Source organism: Eriocheir sinensis, chromosome 13 (genome assembly GCF_024679095.1).
Source record: "Eriocheir sinensis breed Jianghai 21 chromosome 13, ASM2467909v1, whole genome shotgun sequence".
NCBI classification, from domain to species: Eukaryota; Metazoa; Arthropoda; class Malacostraca; order Decapoda; family Varunidae; genus Eriocheir; species Eriocheir sinensis.
Window position 1 is genome coordinate 23,487,230 of NC_066521.1, and position 10,041 is coordinate 23,497,270.

The 10,041-nt window shown below is 43.2% G+C and overlaps 1 long non-coding RNA gene across 1 annotated transcript; it reads left to right on the plus strand.

Annotated features, from left to right (window-relative positions):
• Positions 1–7,193: 7,193 nt before the first annotated feature.
• On the plus strand, positions 7,194–9,313 carry LOC126998243 (uncharacterized). The gene is made up of 2 exons (XR_007752722.1): positions 7,194–7,956; positions 9,239–9,313. It is a non-coding gene; the product is annotated as an uncharacterized LOC126998243 (long non-coding RNA).
• The last annotated feature ends 728 nt before the right edge of the window (positions 9,314–10,041 follow it).

Below are 10,041 nucleotides of genomic sequence, written 5' to 3' on the forward strand. Positions count from 1 at the left end.
TAAGGCTTAAACAGGCTTGGTCGCGGTGCAAAGGACGGCTTCCCTCATAAGAATCTTTGCCGCCAATTTCTCGCACCCTCACACACGCGCCTCTTAACCTTCAAGACTCGTAGAAAACCATAATTAAAGTGTGCAAATACTAAAACTAACATCCCGGAAAGCCATAGTAACGTTGTAAGGCTTAAAACAGGCTTGGAAATAACTATATATGTGTGTACGGACCCGACAATTTCTCGCTCCTTCACACTCATGCCTCTAAACCTTCAAAGCTCCAAGAAAACCATAATTAAAGTGTGCAAAGACTAATTCTAACCTCCCGGAAAGCCATAGTAACATTGTAAGGCTTAAAACAGGCTTGGAAATAACTATAATATATCTTTGGCTTTGGCGGGAGAGGGCAGCGTCCCTATTCTGTGCTCTGATGGCTGCCCGGAGCTTCCTGTGCGCTGATTGGCTGGGAGTCTTCGCGTCCACACAGCCATGGCCACCTGTCAACCCTACGCCATGGCCCCGCTGGCTCCCACTTTTTCTTGCCTCCACGAGCTTGCCAGGGACTTGTGGAGTGTAATTTGAGGTGAGACAGTGCTATGAGTCATTATATTATTGCTGGGTTAATGATATAAGTGCGTAATAGGGCTGTGTGGCGTCCAGTGTTGAGGTGACCGCCGGGCAGTCGTGGCAGGGCCGTGGTTAATATATATTTTGAGGTGAGAGACTTACACGTTGTTATTTGCATGCGTGACTAACTCTACAGCTGTGTTACTGTGCTCCTGTGTGGTGTGTTACGGCTACGTCTTGAGGTGATGGTCAGGGAGGCGTGTGACGGGTTGCAAGTGTTACGCAGTGCCAATGACTGTTTGGGTACCCTAGACTAGTGTTACGTTATTATATCGTTACCTGCAACACTATACAGCTTCGTCACGGTGATGTATGGTACTGTGTTACGTCTACGCATTGTGACGGGCGGGGAAGGCGTGTGACGTGTGTTCAGGGACAGTGTTACGTAATGTGTTACCTGCCAAGCCATCTGCGTGATGGGACCGTGTCTATACTTACTTAGGTATACTTAGGTGAGTGCTGGACGCAGGCCCAAGGGCCTCTATATCCAGATCTTCAGTAACAGCTCAAAAAAAACTATGGTATGGACATCTGTGGCGAAACAGACAACTTTGCTTCATAGTTAAAAAACACTTCTTGATGCTGCCAGTGGCGGTCAAGTCTCTTTTCAAATGTATAAATACTTGGGGCCTCTACTACAGAGGAGGGAAGACTATTCCATACATTTACTATCCTATTCATGTAACTGTTTTGACGGATCCTTGTGTTGCACCTCTTTTTATTCAATTTGTATTGGTGTCCTCTTGTCACTAATTCTTCACGTACATTATAGTCAAGCACTGGAGCCACTCTGGTGTCATATTTCCCCCTTGCAATCTTATAGGTCTCTATCATTTCACCCCTTAACCTCCTATACACCAATGTTGGCAAACTAAGTTCCTTTAACCTTTCTTGGTACGATAGGTGTAAGTCCATTTACCATTCTCGTTGATCGCCTTTGCACATTTTCCAGGGAAGTGATGTCCTTCTTTCTACTCGGACTCCATATCACATTTCCAAATTCCAGCTGTGGTCTCACCAGTGCTTTATACAATATAATAAAATTTTCTTTATTTAAATCCACAAATGACCTTCTGATGAGTCCCATTGTTCTATTGGCTTTATTTATTTTGTCATTAATATGTTGTTCAAATGTAAGATGCTGGTCTACTATTATTCCAAGATCCTTTTCACTATCCACTCGTTCAAGACTTACAGGTTGGTCTTCCTTCTGCATAAAATATTCTCTTTCCACTTGTTGATTCCTTTGCCTTGTCACTGTCATAACCTTGCACTTCGCTGGATGGAACTCAATAACCAATCCACTGACCAACTTTGTAGCCTGTTCAAATCCCTCTGGAGTGATCCTTGGTACCCAGAACTTCAAATTTCCTTAAAACATTTAGTGTCGTCAGCAAACTTTTATACCAATGACTCAATTTTATCTGGCAAGTCATTAATATATATCACAAACAGTAATGGTCAATAACACTTCCCTGAGGCACTCCACTGACATCCTTCCACTCTGACGAGGAACCTCTAACAACCACTTTCTGTTTTCTTCTGTTTAGTAAGGCTTTAATCCAGTATACAAGTTGGTCTCCCATTCCATAGGCTTTAACTTCATCATCAATCTGTTGTGTGGGACAGTGTCAAATGCCTTTTTATATCTAGATACACTACATCAAGTTCTCCTCCACCTTCCAGTATTTCAGTCCATGTATCCATTACCTTTAATAACTGTAGTGTAATTGACCTCCCACTGATAAAGCCAAACTGACTCTGGCTAAACAAATTGTTTGCTGACATATGATGAACCATTTTATCTCTCACTATAGACTCCATTACTTTAGATAATATACATGTTAAGCACCGGTCTATAGTTGCTTGGCGTTTTCTTACAGCCTTTCTTAAATATAGCCGATATTGTAGCCTGTCTCCATATTTCATGTACCTTTCCGTTCAGTGATGTATTATATAAGCTTTTCAGGGGCTCTGCAAGCTCAGAACTAAGTTCCTTTAATATCCTCGGTTGTATTTCATCTGGTCCAGGAGATTTATCCACTTTGAGATTTTTCAGTTTCTCCTTAATTTCATGAGCAGTTATCTCAACCATCTCAAGTCTACTTCCATAATTTCTGGTTGCGATGGGTGGTGGAACTGAATCAAGCTCCTCTATTAATACACTACTAAGGAAATCAGCTAGTACCTGTGCTTTTGTCAATTCTTCTCTGTCCCCTGACTCTGATATGTATAGATCAGCTACACCCTCTTTTACCTTCACTTTACTTTTCACATATTTCCAAAAGTTTTTTGGGTTCTCCCTTACACTTAATGAAATTTCCCTTTCCGCTGCCCTCTGCAGTTTCCTCGTCATAGACTTTGCCTTATTTCTTGCCCTGGCATATTCTTTATATTTCTGTTGATCCATGGTCTCAATATACCTTTGCCATGTTCTATGTTTCTTCCTCACTGCTTGTCGTGTCTTCATGTCAAGTGGTGTATTATATTGTCGTTGTCCTGCAGTATCAATGATCTTACTGGGGATAAATTTTTGTTTTGCTAACTGCAAATTTTCTGTGATCATCTTCAACTGTTCCTCTACATTATCTTTGCAGTGTTTGAATCCTTCTTCCCATTCGATACTCCCTAAAAATGTACGCATAGCTTCATAGTCCCCTTTATCATAATAAAACTTCTCATATGAGCGCTGGGGTACACTGTTGAAAAATTTAAGGTCTATCATAAGTACACAGTGATCACTTTTACCAAGGGGGGACTCATATTCAATATTTGATATTATACCTTCCTCTCTGGTCATAATTAAGTCAAGTAAACTTGTCGAAACCATGCCTCTTCCTCTGGTGGCCTGTGATACATGTTGGTACATGTAAGAGTTCCTCACTGCTTCTATAAATTTATATTCCTCTGTTTCTGTGCTCCCTCCCTCTGTAGTCCAATTTTCCCAATCAATTTTGGGATAGTTGAAATCACCAACCATAAAAACGTGTGTATCCCTACCAGAATTCACTTCCACCAATAACTGTCTGAGTTTATCGTTATTTTCCTTACTGCTGTGTGGGCTTCTGTATAAACACCCCATCAGTGCTTCCTCGTTCTTGTTAACTCTCATGCGTATCCATAAAGCCTCTTCAAATTCTGTGTTCATCTCCACTTGCCATGCTGATATACTCTCATGTACATATATTGCTATTCCTCTATTCTCTCTCTTTAAATATAACTTATATCCAGATATTGACATTTCTTCAGCTGTCAAGGGATATCTCAAATTTTTTGGATTAACCTCACATATAAATAACAGAAGTGGCTTGCTTATACAATGCCTTAATCTAAATCTTAACTCAATTAACTTGGTGCTCAAGACATCAGCATTTGTATACCAACACGTCATTGCTCGTATGTCTTTACTATTATTTCCTTTACTTAATTTTTTACCAACCTTCTTGCCTTTCCCCTGCTCGGTCAAGTTTTTTGCTTCCAGTCTTAATTCATTCTCCTTTTCCCTCTGCCTCTTTGTCAAGTCGTTGGCAACATTGATCCCTGAGTATTCCTCAGTTCCCTGCAGCTTTCTAATGTTTCTGAATAGGCTTGCTTTTATGTTATTCTCTTTGAGGACTACTAGCAGTGGTCTCTTTTTCTTCTGTTCTTCAAACTTCCCCAGCCTTCGAACATAAAGTACATTTTCATCCTTATGACCAGCCACACACGTATGCAGGACACCATGTACAAAATTTAAATCAGATCCCTCCCTCTCGCTCTGAACTTTTGAATCACATTCCTCCTTTCCAAATATTATGATGTTATTACAAAACATTTCCCCACCCAAGAACACATATTTGCCAAGGCTTTTGTAGGAGTTGTGGGCATTTCCAGGGATAGTTTTATGACCCTGGTGGTAGTCTGACCCTTCTTCTGTACCAGGAACCTATAGAACCTGATGGATCCCCTCTTTGTCCTTTAGAAATAGCTGATGTGATATGGCAAAGTGTCTTGTAATACCAGCCTATAACTCTTATTCTCCTTCTTCCACAGTTGCCCTGACACAACATGTAAGGGGCAGAAACAGAAGGTTACAGCACCCAATACCTACCACAACATGCTACTGCACACAATACTAGCACAGCCATACCAAGAAAACAAGGTGGACATTTTAGAACTATTGTTATGTAAAGAAGCAATAAGACTGTGAAGTCAAGAAAGACCTGATCAGAAGAATGGGGAAGAAGAGAAGAAGAAAAGAAAACTGACCTCTTTTACAATACACAGGTTACTGGACCCCTCCCTTTTACACAGACTACTACTACTACTGCTACTACTACTACTACTACTACTACCATATTGCAGCTTTAATCAAGAAACTTGAAACATGCATAAACAGAAGGAAGGAAATTAAATATATGCAAGAATTTTGGAAGAATCGCTTAAAATCCGAGAAGAGACGGCAGCACTCAACCAGGCACAAGAAAATCAAGAAGTGGAGGCTCCGAACTGCACTGAACTGAACTGTAAACTTTATCAGAAGGGAGGATATTAAATATACTCAAGAATTTTAGAAGAATCGCTTAAAAATCAGAGAAGAGAAGGCAGCACAACCAAGCACAAGAAGACCATTTAGAGGGGCAAAGGCAACCCTCCGAACAGAACTGGAAACAAACAGAAGGGAGGAAATTAAATATACTCAAGACTTTTAGAAGAATCGCTTAAAATTGGAGAAGAAAAGGCAGCACAACCAGGCACAAGAAGACCATTTAGAGGGGCCGCTGCAAAGGCACTCCCTCCGAACTACACTGCACTGAACTGACCTGGTTACGGCGCCTGTACAAGTGACCCGGGATGGAGTATTGGCGGCAGGGCAGCTCAACGAAAGGTGTGTATGTTATTTTACCTGCTGCATGGGTGTATGATAGAAAGCAAAGGTTTCCAGTACTATTATGTCAACTAGGTACTATTATTTTATGAACTGGGTACTATATTTACTATGTGCCATTACTATTCTGTCAACTAGGTAGGTTTTCTTATATACTAACAAGGTTTTCACTTTTATCAACCAGGTATTTGATTAACTGTTACCAAGGTTTTCTTTACTAATATATTGCAAGGTTTTCATTTGTAATATATTTCCTCTTCTTCCTTCCCTTCCTTCTCTTCCCTTGTTCCTCTTCTCTTAGTATTTTCCTCTCCCTTCTTTTCTTCCATTCTCTACATTCCTCCTCTTTCTTTCTACCCTTATTTTGTTATTTTCTTCCTTCTCTTCCTTTCCTTCCTTTTCTTCTCCTTTCCTTCCTTCCTTCCTTTTCTTCTCCTTTCCTTCCTTCCTTCCTTTCTTCTTCCTTTTCTTCCTTCCTTCCTTTTCTTCTCTTCCTTTCCTTCCTTTTCTTCTTCCTTTCCTTCCTTTTCTTCTTCTTTCCTTCCTTTTCTTCCTTCCTTTCTTCTCTTCCTTTCCTTCCTTTTTCTCCTTTCCTTCCTTTTCTTTCTTCTTCCTCCTCCTCCTCCTCTTCCTCCTCCTCCTCCTCCTCCCTTCAACCATATTCTCAGTCTTCTGTACCTATATATTTGCAAGGTTTTCATTTAATATTTCAGCCAGGTATTTTGTTCTTTGCAAATTTATCACCAAGATTTACTTATAAATTACAAGGTTTTCATTAATATATCATCTAGGTATGTTGCTGCTGCCTTAAACATGCTGTAGTATTACCTCAGCAGAATATCAAGTCCAATGGAGTTATTTCTATGTCTATATACAAAAGATTATTATTATTATTATTATATCCCAGTAAGGAGGTATAAGTGATGGGATTAGTTTCCCTTACCTCAGCTGACACTCCTGGGTCAAGTGTCGTAGGGTGGGTGAAGCGACGTGCCCCCCTGCGTATGCCATTATTGATTGGTTGATTGAGTGTGCTGGGATTCTTGTGTACTGTTTTGTGATGCCGGTGATAGTTTTTCAAGACCTCTGCATCTGGAATGGAGACTCATGAAAACCTGCAATCTTCTCTTTGTTTTTTGGGAAATATTTAATTGTAATGGAAACCTGCTTTGTTTAACCCGCTGGTGGTAGCTGCGGGGAACATGTTTCTTAAAGGCCACTCCCTCTAAGCAAGAAAAATGAGAAAAATATCATCAGTCATGCAAACCATTTCACAATATACATCAACTTATTTGTGATCAGTTTATGCATCATCTATTTTTGGGGGTTTATATCATGGCAAAAATTTCACCGTTCGCTGGTACCAGGTTAATGATATGTACCTTGGTGTGACCACTTCCTTCCCTCTCCTCAGCTGCTGTGGGAGTGCTGCCCTCCACAGCAAGCAAGGGGCTGCCCTGCCCAGACCACAGCAAGAGGAGGAAGAGCTCTGCATTACTAAGTTAAGTACCTCACTATGACATTCTGAGGGTTTGGCTTCATTTTTGCCTTCTATTAAAAACTTTTTACTTTCTAACGAACCTTAATCTTTTCTCAGCCTGCCTCCTCCTCCTCCTCCTCCTTCAACTTCCTTTACCTCCTTGTGTGAATCTGTCCGTCCCGAGATCCGGCGAGACCATCCCGACGTCGTACCTCACGGTGGGGAGTGGGGGGACTCATGAAGCTGGGGGCGGCAGCCCTAAGGTGGGTAGGGTTGCGCCGACACCTCCACTCCGTTTCGGCGGAATGTGGCTGGCTAGGGTGGCCTGAACCACTGTCTGGGTTGTTTGTCGTTCAGTCGGATTGAGGATCTGCCTCCCTTGAGGTGCACATGTCATAGTGATGGCAGAAGCGAGAGTGAGTGAAGCTGATGTCATCCCGACGTCGTAACACCGTTGGGCGGGGCGGGGCTCTCATGTCAAGTCTCCCCGCGGTGCACATGTCACAGAGATGCAAACAGCATGGCCTTCTTTCCTATCTTTTCCCCCTCCTCCTCCTCCTCCACCCCCTCCCCCACACACACCTCCTGCTGTTATATCGTCACCCTCATAAAGTAATTGCCTAAGTCATTTTTCAGTGATTTCCATTTTTGTTAAGTTGTCTTAGATATTCAGGGTTTGAGTGTTCTAGAATTGCCTTTTTATTTCTGCCTAAATCTTAAGCCAAATGAGATGATGACGTTCTCTTCTTGAAAAATAGAAAATAACGACTTGGGCGGTTTCTTTACGAAGGTGGCGAGATTGTAATAGGTTTTGCACCCTCTATTTAGGGATGTGCACTAATTTTTGTCTCTTCTCTTCCCCTCCTCCTCCCCTGGCTGACCGGGGAACGGAGGAGGAGCACTAGGACGAGGAGGTGAAGGGAGGCGCAGGGAGAGACGACTCGAGCACAGGGAGGCAAGAGACAAGAAGCAGAGACGCAGGAACGGAAAGGTGAGCTCTATCTCTTTATCCTGGATTTTTACCATTCATATTTAATTTACTTGTGACACTTTTAACCCGGCCACTGCGATTGGCATAGATTTGGCCTTCACTGGTAGCCTGGTAACATACACTCCCAGGTCTCTCTCTGGCTCTGTGGTGGATAGTGGAGTGTTTCCCATGTGGTATTGGTGTGCTGGATATCCCTTCACTGGTAGCCTGGTAACATACACTCCCAGGTCTCTCTCTGGCTCTGTGGTGGATAGTGGAGTGTTTCCCATGTGGTATTGGTGTGCTGGATATCCCTTCACTGGTAGCCTGGTAACATACACTCCCAGGTCTCTCTCTGGCTCTGTGGTGGATAGTGGAGTGTTTCCCATGTGGTATTGGTGTGCTGGATATCCCCTCCCAAGATGCAGGACTTTATATTTTCCTCATTGAATTGTAGGAGCCACTTTTTGTTCCATTCCTGTAGCTTGGTGATGTCCTCTTGTAGGAAATCCACGGTCAAGGTGTTAATTCCTTCTCTATTGCTGTTTTGTATGGAGGTGTTCATGGAAAGCTTTGGGGCATAGGCTAAAGCTGCATATGGCCTCAGCGCTCATCTATGTCACTTTGGCCAAGTAACCCAACACCCCTCTAGCAAGAATTCAGCCGCCAGGTGCCACCAAAAACAGAACTTCGCCTTGGTTTGGTTGCCTCTAACACTACCTCAGATATACACAGAGTTGTTAGCTGCTCCATATTCTCCTTCTTTGTTTATAGTCCTTCCAGTCTTGATGGCGGACTTGCCTTGATGCTCCTCCATTTTGCTGGGTCCAATGCTAATCCTTCCTCTTTCTAACACTTCCAGGTCTTGTGTCACTGTTCCTCTCCATGTTATCCTTGGGTCTTCTAACTGTCCTCCCTCTGGGTACCTCAGTATCCTCCACCATCCTCAGCACTCCGCCCTCTCCTCTCTTCATGTGTTCGAATCATTGCCAGCTTCTCTGGGTCATTTTCTTAAATATTTTGGCGCCCAAGCTCACATTTTTAAGGCTTTTATAGGCGTTTCAGGCATTCCCAGGGGTGGTTTAACCCGGTAGCAGCGGGGTTGATGTTTCTTAACGGTCCCTCCAAGTGAGAAAAAATCACCCCTCACACAAACCATTTCATAATATATATCAAAGCATTTGTGATCAGTTTATGTATCATCTATTTTGGGGGGTAAATATCATGGCACAAATTTGGCCTGTTGCTGCTACCGGGTTAATGATATGGACCTTGGTGTGACCACTTCCTTCCCTCTCCTCAGCTGCTGTGGGAGTGCTGCCCTCCACAGCAAGCAAGGGGCTGCCCTGCCCAGACCACAGCAAGAGGAGGAAGAGCTCTGCATTACTAAGTTAAGTACCTCACTATGACATTCTGAGGGTTTGGCTTCATTTTTGCCTTCTATTAAAAACTTTTTACTTTCTAACGAACCTTAATCTTTTCTCAGCCTGCCTCCTCCTCCTCCTCCTCCTTCAACTTCCTTTACCTCCTTGTGTGAATCTGTCCGTCCCGAGATCCGGCGAGACCATCCCGACGTCGTAACACCCGTTTGGGAGTGGGGGGACTCATGAAGCTGGGGCAGCAGCCCCTAAGGTGGGAAGGTTGCGCCGACACCTCCACTCCGTTTCGGCGGAATGTGGCTGGCTAGGGTGGCCTGAACCACTGTCTGGGTTGTTTGTCGTTCAGTCGGATTGAGGATCTGCCTCCCTTGAGGTGCACATGTCATAGTGGTGGCAGAAGAGAGAATGAGTGAAGCTGATGTCATCCCGACGTCGTAACACCGTTGGGCGGGGCGGGGCTCTCATGTCAAGTCTCCCCGCGGTGCACATGTCACAGAGGTGCAAAGAGCATGGCCTTCTTTCCTATCTTTTCCCCCTCCTCCTCACCCCCTCCCCTACACACCTCCTGCTGTTATATCGTCACCCTCTTAAAGTAATTGCCTAAGTCATTTTTCAGTGATTTCCATTTTTGTTAAGTTGTCTTAGATATTCAGGGTTTGAGTGTTCTAGAATTGCCTTTTTATTTCTGCCTAAATCTTAAGCCAAATGAGATGATGACGTTCTCTTC